The following is a 13,626-nucleotide window of genomic DNA, read 5'->3' on the forward strand; positions in this document are numbered from 1 at the left end:
GTGCATGTGTAGACACGCACTCTTACTACCCAGTAAACTGCTCTACTGTGCAGTAAAGCGTCTCGTGTATTGCACCCCCTGAAAAGTAGTGAGCACCCCGGAAAGGTGCTTGAATGACTCAAACTCTTGCAAAATTATCTCAGGGTTAAATACTGAAGTCAGTGAACCCCCTTTTTATTTAGTTCTTCACTTCCTTGCTGAGATTCCCACTTAGAGCCAATCGCCTTGCTGGCATTGACAATATGGACAACAAAGTATGCATTTTGAGGCACAGTTGTAGAACCCATGGAGGTTTCTCTAACCTCTTTCCCCCTCCCTCCCCCTCTCTCTCCACAGACAAGATTAGTTAGAGCCATTGAAGGAGGTCAAGCTGTAACTTTAAACTACTTGACAGTTTCTTTTTAAGCACAAAAATTAGATTACAGACATTTCAGTTCCTCTTCCTTCCATCTCCTCTTCTTTTGTAATAGATAAAACATAGCATCAATGAAGTAGGATATGTTGATCATAGAGAACTGTGCTAAATACAATACATTCAAAATAACTGGTAGCAAAAGCTACAAAAAGAATGCAAAATGCTCACCTTGTTATCAGCAAGTACCCAGCTGGACAAGATGATTGCAGAACATTTGTTCCACATAGTCATTTCATAGACAACATCAAATAGACTCACATGTCAAAAGAAAAGGCATGAAAAAATAGAGGTAAAAGCCCCAAAGGAACAATCAGCCAAAAGATGGCAAGGTTTTAACTAAAAGAAACTTGACAAACCTCTTGCTTCCATGCCAGAGCTAGTTTATCTTCTTTGATAAGTTTGTGTCCCTTAAATTATTAATTTAATAGATATATACCTTTCAGCCAAAATCAGTGAAAAAGGATGTAAACTGCAATCATCTTCAGTTATTGTTAATCAGAGTGGCAATGGAGCTGCACTGATTAACACCACCTGAGGATATGGCCCTTGATGTTCAAGTCATTTAAGGTTAGGCAAGGGCACAATCCTAACAGGTGTTGAAAGAGTGACTGACAGAAATGGTTTTTTAGTGGAGTTTTTCAGAACATAAATTATGTTTTTATGTGGCCTATTTGTTATCTAGAAAAAGAGTATGGCAGCTTCTACCAAGGCTGGTCACAACTCCAGGAGGCACCTGCAAAAAGGACATAATAGTTCAGTTATATTTGGGATGTGCTGACTATATTCAGTGCTGCTACCCAATGAACTGCCTCATGGTTTGGTCCTTTATGACAGTACACAAGCTGTGCTTATGGCAGAGCTGGAGGGAGTGGAACAAAATAGGCACGCTTCAAGGTTGCTTTCAGTTACACCAGCTACCACATCTCCCAAAAGAGGATCTATAAGCTGTGGACCACCTGACTATATGGCATTATTGCCGTGACACCAATGTACCCATACAGCAGGAGTTGCAGGAAGTTTTGAGGTAACAGCTGGCTCCATTAATCCTATTTCGTTCTGGATTTATGTTTGTTTTATACCCTTGCACTTGAACAGAGTGGCATAAAGATGAGGGTGAGGGGCCTGGTCTTCAGTTTTCAGTATACTTTGAACTATTTATTCCTCTCACAAAGGTATGTTACATGAGGAACGCAAAACTTATTTGTAGTCTCCTCTGAGAATGAAGGGATCTGGTAGGCCACACATTGCCTTTGACTAACAGATGTCAGAAAAGGTGATCATAAGGACACCTGGATACAAAAGAGGCTTCTGTTCCACCTACATCTAGCAGAGGGTCTGTGGTTGAGGCTGGAGCAAGGAGTAACTGCAGAGCAGAGCACACACACACACACTACTAGAGCCTTCATTTGGGGTCTTCTGACTTGCACCAGAAGCATTGCAGTGCTCTACCAAATGATGAAAACCCCGAGACATGGTAGCCCAAGAACTTCTAGTCTTTTGCAGCTGAAGCTTCCTTGTTTGTAGGTACAGTTTATACTAACACTTTCTTAGCTAGCTGATAAGGTGCTTGGTTTGTATATTAGGTACCTAGACATCCAGCTATTAAAATCAGTGTCTGAAGTTCAACAGCTAATGCAAAAAGGGCATTAAAACAGCCTCCAGAATGGAAGATAAAGATCAACTGTTCAGCTCATTGGACAATGGACAGAAGCTCAGTCTTGTTGTAACAGGTCCACCTTTCACCTCTGGATGATCATAAATGTGGACCTAGATCAGGGGTGGGCAAAATACAGCCTGTGGGCTAGAGCTGACCCACCAACTGATTTTATCTGACTCGCAGGTCAGCAACCACAAAGTCATAGGATCTGGCCCATAGGGAGCTGGCAGTTCTGGGTGCTGCGTCACACCAGGCAGGTGGGCATGTCCTGGCCCCGTCCACAGCTTACACCAGCTCCCACCCCATGCACTGGAAGCAGCACTGGGTGTATACTAGCATCAGCGGTGGATGCTGCCTGCAGGTTCCTGCTGGGGGTTGGGGCGACTACCTGGGACCGCAGCTGATGTCACCAGCATCACCTACAGACCCTGAAGGATGCCCCAGTCCCCAGGGGGAAGTTGACGCCTGCATCCACAACTAATGCCAGCACCCACCTGGCAGTGCTTCCAGCACACAGGCCAGGAACTGGTATTAACTGCAGGGCTGTGCTGTAGGTGTGGGATGGTTGGGGAGGGGGAAGAGAACAGGGGGCAGGAAGTGGGGGGAAGACAGAGAGAGGCAGTCATACCCATGAGTGGCAGTGACCAGTGCTGGGTGCCATGCAGAAGCAGGACCTGGTAGCAGGTGCGCTTGCTGTTCCTGGGGTCCTTCTGGCTGCAGCTCCCTGAAGCCTGTGCTGGGGCTGCCCTGTGGCTCCTCCCTGCTGCTGCTGCCACCACCCCACAATCCTGGAGTGGCCTAGAGGTGGTACAGAGCAGCAGGAGTAGGGAGGAGCCACAGGGCAGTCCCAGCATGGGCTCTGGGCAGCCACAGCCAGAAAGGCCCATCGCCAAAAGTGGTGAGCACACCTGCTACCAAGTCCTGCTTTTGCCTGGCACCCAGCACCAGCCACTGCCACTCATCATGGGCAAGGCTGCCCCTCTCTCTTCCTTCGCAACCATCCTGCACCTACAGTATGGCCCTGCAGCTTACACAAGTTAGTGGCCTGTGTGCTGGAAGCAGCACTGGACGGGCACTAGCATCAGCTGTGGAGGCAGGTGGCAGCCTCCTCCTGGGAATCGGGGCATCTGCCTGAACCCCTCCTTGGGGTAAAAGGGCAGCCAAAGGGTGAAGCTGCCACCTGTGCCTATACCAGACCACCCTCCCCCCCCGACATTGCCTGCAGCCCCATCCCACACAGGGAGGTTCAGTGACCTGTTGCAGGTGCGGGGTTACCTGGCCCACGACAGCTCCTCAAAACTCCCTATGTGGCCTGTGAGCCCAAATAATTGCCAACCATAACCTAGATTGAGATTTGGTTCCCTTCGTGCCTAAGCTTTCTTTCTTTTTTTTGGTTGCTTACACTAAATCTTATGTGGGTTGTACATATTCTTGCACCCTGGTTTTAGAATGATTCTGTTCTCATAATGATTGTACAGTACTAAATTCTCTAGGGCTCTTGCAGCATGTCAGGCCTAGCAGGCTACGTTACCTGAATTTTGTGTATAGGTCTCTGGGCTTTCCTATAGATATCGTCATCTCTGCAAACTATTATACTGCACCTTAGAAAACTAACATGAAAAGAAGTTTCCCACTCCATCTGATGTGCCTCTGCCCTGATGGCCAGGAACTGCCCTTGCTTTTTCTGCACAAATTACCTATGATGAAAGTACCTCAGAGAAGGGGAGAGTGCCTCTCAGAGCATTCTTTTTTTTTTGATTCTTTAAAACATGAAGATACCACACCATCTAGTGGAGGCACTTGTGAACAGACAGACAGTCAGGTTAGGTCATTTCAAACCAGTGGCCTGCCGGAGGTTTGTAAACCCATGTCCTCTAAGCAGGCCAAGTCCCTACAGGACAAATTATTCTGAATTTTTATTCTGATCAATAATGAAAGTTAACTCTGAGAGTCTGCTGTATCACCAGTTTGCTTGCAGCTGAGTCATATGAAAGAGGAGGCAGCAATGCTTGGTGAAGAACCACAAGAAACAGCTACACTAAGGGGGAGGAAAGTTGAGGCAAGCTGCACATAAGACTTTTATAAAGCTTGGGAAAGAAGCTACAATGCAAGTTTATGAATGGGCCCTGCACTACAACATTGTGTGGCTTCATAGATCTTTATAGATCAAGTCAAAAAGGACCATTTTGATGTAGTCTGACCTGCTTTGTGACTCCAATAGTAGATTCCAAGCTTCTCATAAACATTAATACATTTTTACTTGTGGCAGCCTGGTGAGACACAGAGATGAGAACTTCACAGTACAGATGGGGCACTGAGGGACCAAAAGATTAAATAATTTGTGTCAAGATTACACAGTGAATCTGCAAAGGAGCTAGGAGCTGAAACAATCATTTGAGTTCCAGGCCAATGCTTTAACTATAGAGACCAGTATTCCTACAGAAGGAATGAATGAATGAGCAAGTCAAGGAGGTTTATCCACAAGAGTGGCCAATCATCACCCTAAAACTTTAAATTTAAACCTTTATAGGTTTTGTTGTAATAGCAAAGGTGTTTCTTTCCCCATCTTCTACCCTCACATTAATAGGTACAGCAGTAGAGCGCATACAGTGTCTTGCTGCAGCTCCAAAAGCATAAATTTCAGCCCTGCTGTGGACCCAGGCTGGGCTTGCTCTAATTAGGTGCCTGGTCACTTGGGCCAGTGTCAAAGGAGGCTGGATGCAAGGCTAGTCACATCAATCTTAATATGCTGTTTACTATAGGAAACTGATGTCTCTGGGGGACTTCAACTTTACCCCCAAATAATCTGATTATATTAATTTGAGAATTATGTATCCGAAAATCACTGACAGCATAGGTAGTGACTCTGGTTTTTGCCAGTGGATGCTTGCAGACATAAAAAACCCAAAGAAACAGCACATTGGTTCACTTGCTTATCAGTTCACTCTAGGCAACCTAAAGAAACCTGCAAAGATTGAATCAATTCAGCCTCAGGCTTTTTTGACTGTCTGTACTTAGCCTTCAAGTTTAATGACTAAAGAGGTTGGGGTGTACATTTCCACACTTTTAGAGAAGCGAGCATCTGTGATCAGGATTTTTCACCAGTTAGACAGCATAAAAACATAAATATTTCAGCTGTCCTCTTTGCAGAGTCCATCTGATATTCACAAATACTGCTTCTTCCTCTGTTCCTCAGATGGTTTTGTAGTAAGTTCATAGTAATGTACGTGTAAAACCTGACAGATGGCTCTTGCAAACTTTTGAATAGATGCCCTTGCATAGGAGTGTTTCATAATTATTTTGTTCATCCTCAAGCTGTGGGAGATGAAAGAGGAGCAAGTACTGCAGGTCATTTTACATAGGACATGATGCAAATGTGCCGTACCAAGCACAGCCACAAGCAGTGAAGACTGATCCAAAACTTACTAGAACTGGTGGGAAAACTTCTATCCACTTATTTCTTTTTGAATCATGACCAGGAAAATAGAAATGAGTACAGAGCTCCAGGGAGAAGGTGAAATTAATACATTAGCTGAGTTCTGTGGCCAAGGGGCTTGTGTGGTGAGCTGGGTATTAGACATTTGAGAGTTCAAGCCTGAGCTTCTCAGTTAGAAATGGCAGTCCTTGGGGGCTTGAGAAAATGTTGGGGATGGCCTTGCTTTGAGCAAGAAGTCAGACTAGATGACCTCCTGAGGTTCCTCCCAGCCTTAATTTTCTATGATTCTATGAAATTTGACCGTGAATGTCACTTTACCTGTATTTTAAAAATGATTTTGTATTTTGTGTGAAAAGCATTTTAAAAACTGAGTTCTCAGCTCAGATACTTTCAAATTTTAGCTTCACTCCTCCAAAAAAGAAAGTTTTGAACTGTAATCGGATTTAAAATTTGCAGGGCATGACTTTTTTATTTGTTTGCTAATTGTAGCAGACTAACCACATGAATGGTGAACTGCGAATAATATGGGGCATGTGAGATGCATACAATTAGTCCTGAACCTGACTTCTGAGGACTTCTCATTTGATTAAGCATCAATAAATAATACTCTGGATTTGGGAAAGAGAAATAATTAATGGACTGGACATCATTCAGTGAAGTTAGTGTGTAGTTACATAAATTTAATAAACTAGTAATACAAGGTGCAACATGAATTAAGAAATGTAACCTCAGCTATGACTTTGGTTCTATATGCTATTCTGTAAACTTTGCTGCAACTCTCATGTGCCAGATGTATTTTTAGATCTTTTTTTTTCTTGTTGTTCTTATCCAAGTCTCTGGCATTTTAGACCTATGCTCATTTTGAAAAATTTAATGACAACTTTGTCAGTAAAGGATGTGGGTTTTACCAGCATAGCTACATTGGTCCCTGGTGCAGACAAAATTTTAAGAAGGATTATTGTTTATATATATGTACTGTCGGTATACATGTATGGGGGTTTGCCACTTTAATTATGCTGAAATAGTTTTAACAAGGCAATATCCTTGGACATAAATATTATTATTATGTTTTTAAGCATAGTATTTTTAAGGCCTCCGTTTCAAGTGAGAAGTGTCCCTACTTAATACTTAATTTAGATGAGGAATTGAGCCACAATCTATGGATAAAATTCACAGGGTGTCAGATTCTGGCAGAGGAGGTTTCCCACATTCTGGGTAGGTGCTCTAACCATTGAGGTACTGCAGAAAAGGCAACTACTGTTGCTCCATCATCATGGAAACTGTATTTTAAAAGAAAGTAGTAGCTATTTCTGCACTTTGGGTAGAGCCCAGTCCAGTAGATGTGCTCAAAATGTTGGATTAAGCCCTTGGGGAGGGGTAAGCAGGTCAATTCATGCTTTATGGATTCCAACAGGGCTTAGGGATGAGAAACTGGGACTTCTCAGACCCAGTGGCAACGCATAGAGGGTGCACAAGGTGCACGTGCACCCCCTAAGCATGGCAATGCACCTCCTACAAAAAGGCACCTCCAACACTGTTGGTGGCGCCTGTAAGCGGTCGCTGCTCACCAACCCCACTGCCGATGCTGCCAGCGGCGTCTACAGGGGCATCAGTGATTGCAGCTGGCTGCCACTGATGTCTGGCACCACCCCACCCCCCACCACTGACAGCACCAGCAGTGTCTGCAGGAGCTCCTCCTGCTGACTGCTGCCGTGCTCCCACCGCCGCCGCTGCCACCAGCACTGCTGTGCCCCTCCCCCCAACCACTGGGGGGCATATGTCATTCATGCTTAGACCCCTTTAAACTGAGACACTTTGGAATGGACTTAGCAACAAATCTTTCAATGCCTAGCAGACTTTAATATCAAAACTGAGATATCTATGGAGTTGATACACCTCCCAAGTTAGGCAGCAGCTCAGCCAGGGTTTCAAGGAGCACAATTCTGTACTTGGGCACCTAAAACTCCTTTTTGATTCTGGGTCCGAGTTACTTACCCAAGACACAAAACAAGTTTGTAACAGAACTTGCACCTAGGGGGGTGGCGGGAGCACAGAGCTCAGGTGGGCTGGGTGTTGATGTGATGGAGGGTGGGGGACCGCCCCCTTTGCGCTCCCCCCCATGGTGCGCAGCCCCTGCCAACAGCAGCAGCAGACAGCAGATGCTTGTGGCCCACACAGGCACTGCCACCTGGCAGTGCAGCTCTGGCCAGTGCTGCATGTGGCAGCAAGGAGCGCAGCTAGGCTGGCCTGCTACTATCGCACAGGGCTCCACAGGGTGCACATGCAGTTCCAGCCACTCACGTGCCACTGGGAGAAGCCCTGTGCAATAGAGCTGGCTGCCTTCCCCATTCCTTGCCACAATGGACGCAGGGAATGGGGCTCCTCACCACCACCACCAGAGTCCCAGCACCTGCACGTGGGGAAGGTGGCTGGCTCCACAGTGAGGGGCTTCCCTGGTGGTGCATGAGTGCCAGGAGCTGCACATGCACCACAGGGAGACCCTCGCAATAGAGACGGCCTGGCCTGGCTGCACTCCTTTTCACCACGTGCAACACTGGCCAGATCTGTGCACCACTAGGCAGCAACACTTATGCAGCCCACAAGCATCCCCACCTGCTACTGCTGCACCAGTGGCAGGGGCTGTGCACTATGGGAAGGAGTGTGTGTGGGGGGTCCCCACAGCCCCCCTCATACCTCACACGCCCACACCCTCCCCCCCAACAATCTCCCAACATACCCTATGCCCCACACACACACACACACACACAGCTCCACCCCAACACCCTACCTTACACACACACTCCAAACACACCCCACAAACAATATACAAGAGTAAGGCTTTATTTTTGTACTATTATCCAATCACCTCTATATACACTATGTAAAAATATTTTTTGTAATAAAATTAAAATATGTTAAAGTAGGTGTTTGACTTTTAGTGTATGATTTGTATTTTTTGTATTTGTATTTTTAGTGTATGATTTGTATTTTTTCTGATTCCAAGATGGCAACCCTCCCCTCCCAAAAGAAGTACTTCTGGGGGCAAGGAGAGGGACTTCCGATGGCAAGGACAGGGGTTGGGGTGGGACTTTCTGTCCCAAAATGGCAAATGGGGGTGGGAGGGCACCTGTCAAGGGGTAGGGCTACCTTTCCAGTCCTGGACAGCTCACCAAAACTCATTAAGTGGCCCTCCAGCTGAAATAATTGCCCACCCTTGGTCTAGGCACAGATCATGTTTTCTTAAGTTCACATAAAATGTCTCCACTGCAGAGCAGGGAACAGAAAATACTAGTAGTGCTGTCCTGGTTTTGCTCTGGCAAAATCCACCTTTTATATTTGGAGACAGAGAAGTGATAAATTGCCATACAACATAATGGCTCGTTGTTGCAAAAGCAGTAATATACTTTGTAATTGTGATGCACGGTTTTCATGAAAGGTATCAAATCACTATAAAAATCAGGTAGTTGAGTTTTCTCTGTCTTTTCCTGATGTCACAAAGAAAACTTACCCTGTGAGGTAACAAAACGTGTATGACACCAAGGTGCTCAAGAACCATGCATACTTCATGAACTTTTAATTGTGATATTCACTTGCTGTATGCCCCTGTGATGACCCCGGTGGACACGTGATTATTGCTTCCTCCAGCCCTTCCCTGTTATTTCGCTTAATGCCACTCAAAGGGCTTGGGAGGCCACCCCAAGGTCTTACAGCAGGTCCACCACAAACTTGCCACTTGGACAATTAGTTATGGCCCTTCGGGCCCTGTTAGCATGACAGAACACCAGGCGCTTTATGACCTGTTTGTGGCCTCTGTCCATTCCTATAACCATGCCCATGACTTGCAGATGTCACTCCAAATTTCCTCACCCCGGTCGGTACAGGCTTCATCCCTCTTGGCCTTGGCCCACCAGCTACTCTAGCTGCAGACTCCCAAACCTGGGCCCACTGACATTGGCCTGGCTCTTCAGTCCTAGCCTTATCGTCAGCTGCTGCCTAGCCCTTGTTGATCCTTCTGGGCACAGGCCCTCACCTTCTTCAGTTTGAAGGAACCTGTACCCAGTCCCTGGAACAGGCTTGAGGCCCCCCTTCAGTTTCTGCTGGTCTTGGTCTCCCTAACTTGAGCCCCTCCTATGACAACATCCAACTCTAGCATGCCCCGCTGGTACCCCCACATGACCTCCTAGCCTCCCCTAATAACCAATCCAGTCCTCTGGTTGTAAACTTAACTGCAACAACAGTACAAGCAACTGCTTTTGAACAAAAGCATCCCCCCACCTCCAGGTAAATGACATCCCATCAGCCCTCCCTCTCTTGAAGTTCTCAGCTCCCATCTCTCAGGGTGGTTTGGATGCCTATCTGGGTGTCTCCTACAGCCCCTCTCTCCCAGGAGCTCTGTTCCCTGCAACACACGTGGCCAGACTGCCAGCCTTCTTTCAGGCACTGGACTTGTCTGCCTTGGAGCCTTGCTGCTTTTGGTGAAATGGCTCCTTAATCAACCACAGGGATTTCCCCTCCCTGCTGCAGCTTAATCCAGCTGTTTGCAGCTCTAATTCTCCAGTTGCCTGAAAACCTGCACCACTGATCCAGCTCATTGTGGTGGAGCTAGCTCTGGCTTACCTGCATGCCTAGGTAGCAAGGCTAGCCTACTACTCTTTCCCCTTTAAGTAACAGGGGACCTTTGGCTCCCTGTTGCAGCCCCTTCCCATATCATTTTACTTTTCTCTGTAAAACATATATAGATTATAGATTCAATGAGCATTTATTGTGACTGATGTGCCATACATATCTATTAGGTACCCTTCTAACAGATAGCATGTCTTTAATGAAAAGGACCAAATGTGCAGAAGGAATTCAGCATGAGGGTAAAGCAAATGCAAACTCATACTCACCTTCAGCAAAAAATTTGTCAGCTTGATTCAGGGCAGAAAAGTTATGTGGAGGTTTAGAAAAAATAAAAAAGGTCTTAGAAAACTAAACATCAAACAATTAATCCATCTAAAAGCCAACTACGGCAAAGTAATACAAGCCCATGGAATATAATTAGTAAAAGTAAGACTTTTTGCCTTTAGACCTGAGCTTCTTGTTTGAAAGTTCCCAAGCGCTTTACTGGCATTCATTAAGACTTACAACCAGCTTGTGGTCCAGGCAGGTATCCTAACCAAGCAGGAAACAGATTTAATTAACCACTACAATGTCCTTTGACCAGAGTGCAGTTCAATTTACCAGAGAATCTATTTAGGGCTTTACACACTGTAAGACAAGGGTGTAATAAAATCTGCATTTTCTAGACTCCTGTTGCCACAACCTTGATGTTGTCAGTCTCCAGGGTTGAACTAGTGGTGACTTGTAGCTGGACATTCTCAAATTATTAAACCTGAGTATTAATAATATACTAGCTACGGTTCAACTAAGAATAGGCTCCATGGTGAGGGTCACAGCACAAGCCCAGAGTAGCAAAGAGTTCCTACCTCAAACAGCTCGCATGCCAAACAGACAACACAGACAAAAGAGGGAAGTACAAGTAGAGAAAACCAGGTGAGGGCAGCAAATATTTGTTAGTTCCAAGATTTTAAGGGGTGGATAGTTAGGGGATGACCATCTAAATGGAAAGAAAAATGGACTGAGGAGGACAGGACGGGAAGAGAGGGTAAGTGGGAAAGTAGCAAGTGCAGCAGCAGTAGAGAGAGCCAGAGAGGCCTGGAGCAAATACCAAATCAGAACAGGGCATAGACAATTCTCTGGATGTTCTGCACCTCTTCTGGCTGCTTCTGCATTCATTCCCACTTACTGCAGCGTCTGGTTATCACCTCTCGGCGGTTTTCTTCCAAGGCTATGCGGCAAGGCACAGTGCCCCTGGCAGAGAGGGAGGGAGCGGAGCTGGGGCTGGGGCAGGCATTTCGTACCCGGGGAGGCGTGGAACAGAGCCGCTAGCAGCTCATCTGCGGGGTACAGAAGAGGGGTGGCTCCTGCACACCCCAGGAGGGCATGGGGGTGTGTGCCCCCAGATCTGTGTGCTGGGCAAGGGCAGGCTGCTGCTGCGGGCTGGGGCAGCACCAGGCTTTTCCTTGGGGCAGGCAATGGCAGTGCTGGGAGGGATGCTACAGGGGGAGGGGAGGCTGCAGCCACCCCAAAATTTGCTATAGCCCCCCCCAACCCCCTCTCCCAGTGCTGCCGCCCACCTCAAGTGCAGCCCGGCCCAACCCAGGAAGAGCCCAGCATCGCCCCCAGCCTGCAAATCCAAGGGCACATGTCTCCCAGGGTGCGCAGAGCAGAGGGAGCCACCACCCACTCCTTGCACCCCTCCGACAAGCCACTCATAGCTCCACCCCATGCCCTACCCTACCTTACCTTGCCCTGCCCTGCTCCGCCCCACCCAGGCAGTGCCTGCCCCTGGCTCAGTCCCAGCTCCACTCCCTCCCACACAGTGGAGGCCTTGATTCTGGCCACCTGCATGCTGCACTGCAGCTGTGTGCATATATGTGGCATTTATTGGCCACATTATCAGCCATGTCAGCCAAAAACACCCAATTGTCCATACAGTCAATTTTCCTTATAGTGGTGCCAGTCCGACATGGGACCAGTGTATCGGTGCACCTCTAGTTTAGACATTAAAATAAGCTCACAGAATCAGAGAAAATGAGGTTTGAAAGGAACCTCAGGTCATCTAGGTGCACTCCTGCTCAAAACAGGATCATCCCAGCCAAATCATCCCAGTCAAGGCTTTGTCAAGCCAGGCCCTAAAAACTTCCAAGTCTGGAGAGCCCACCACTGCTCCAGGTAAGCTGTTCCCAGAGCCATCCCTAGGGGCATGCGGGGCCCAGGGCATCAGCCCTGTGGGGCTGGGGGGCAGCAAGTGGCTGGGGCACAGTGTGGGGTAGGGGGGAGCTGGCAAACGCAGAGCGGGGGAGGGAAAGGGGGTCAAGCAGCCGGAGCATGGAGCTGGCGGGGTGTGTACAGCACTGCCCAGGGGGCTCAGGGTGATCTCCCTGATTTGGCCCCCCTAGGGACAGCCCTGCCTGTTTCAGTGCTTCACCACTCTCCTAGTGAGAAAGTTTTTCCTAACATCTAATGTAAACCTCCCTTGCCCCAACCTGAGACTCATCTGGGGCTGTCTCCTGTATTCCTGAAGTCTGTTAGAGCACAGAGGCTGCAAAGGCCTGCTTTTGGGACCCCTGAATGTACCTGTCAGTCCTACACGGTGTGGCAAACAACTTACCTAGAGCAGGAAATGGGAATGAAATCGGATGCGTTTGGTGAAGCCTGGCGTAGGTGTCACAGCCACTCCGGTTTTCACGCCCGGTCCCAGAAAAGTCTCCTTGGCCGAAGGGCTCCTGAGGTGGAGCCGACTTCAGACCGCCCAGCTCCAGCCAGCTGGCCCCCACCTCAGCTGAGCGAGACTCCGGTAAGGCCTCACCAGACGTCTCCACTAAGCCCTCAGCCCGGTGCTGCCGGCAGGCATCTCCTCCACTGCTCGCAGCTAAGCGGTGTCCTGGCGGGGCAAACCTGCTGGGAAGGGCATTCACCCTTCACCGGCCCCGGGCTCCTGAGCCTGCCCCTTGCCGCAGCGGGCCAGGCTGCACAGGGGGCGGCGAAGGAGCATGAACAGCTGGGGCGAGCTGCGGTTGGCGGGGCCGCGGGCGGTTGGCGGGCGCGGGAAGCGGCGGCTGCTGCGCTTGCTGCTGCTCCTGGGCGCGCCTGGCACCTGGGCTGGCGGCTGTGCAAGACCTCTGCCCGGCGGCAAGGGCCGCGCTGCTGCTGCTGCTGGCCGACGACTGCGAGGGCTGGAGCCGCAGGGAGGCGGAGGAGCAGTTGTGGCACGAGCGAGACGCGGGGCCCCGGGAGCGGTCAGGGCTTCCCGAGCCAGGCCGCGCTGGACGGCGGCTCTGGCCCGGGAGACTCGGACTCTTGCCGAGTCTGGGGGTGCTGCTGGGCTCGAAGGCTGGACACAGCTGGACCTGGACAGGTTACAGGGGTGGGCGAGTGAGAATAGGGTGCAGGGTGCTGCACTTGGGCAGCAGGAACCAGCAGCAGACCTACAGGCTGGGGAACTCCCTTCTCGAAAGCACAGTGGCAGAAAGGGATCTTGGAGTCATTATCGATTCCAAAATGAACATGGGC

At 48.7% G+C, this 13,626-nt stretch overlaps 1 long non-coding RNA gene across 1 annotated transcript in view; it reads right to left on the reverse strand.

Annotated features, from left to right (window-relative positions):
* The window catches only part of LOC109310037, a 135,565-nt gene extending 125,123 nt beyond the window's left edge, over positions 1-10,442 (reverse strand). Inside the window, exons 1-2 of the long non-coding RNA XR_002101123.1 lie at positions 10,398-10,442; positions 4,274-4,386 (exon numbers count right to left, since the gene is read on the reverse strand). This is a non-coding gene — a long non-coding RNA (uncharacterized LOC109310037). The remainder of the gene's footprint in view (positions 1-4,273; positions 4,387-10,397) is intronic.
* Between the last annotated feature and the right edge of the window lie 3,184 nt (positions 10,443-13,626).

Source organism: Crocodylus porosus, unplaced genomic scaffold (assembly GCF_001723895.1).
Source record: "Crocodylus porosus isolate Cpor-Errol unplaced genomic scaffold, CroPor_comp1, whole genome shotgun sequence".
Classification (NCBI taxonomy): Eukaryota; Metazoa; Chordata; order Crocodylia; family Crocodylidae; genus Crocodylus; species Crocodylus porosus.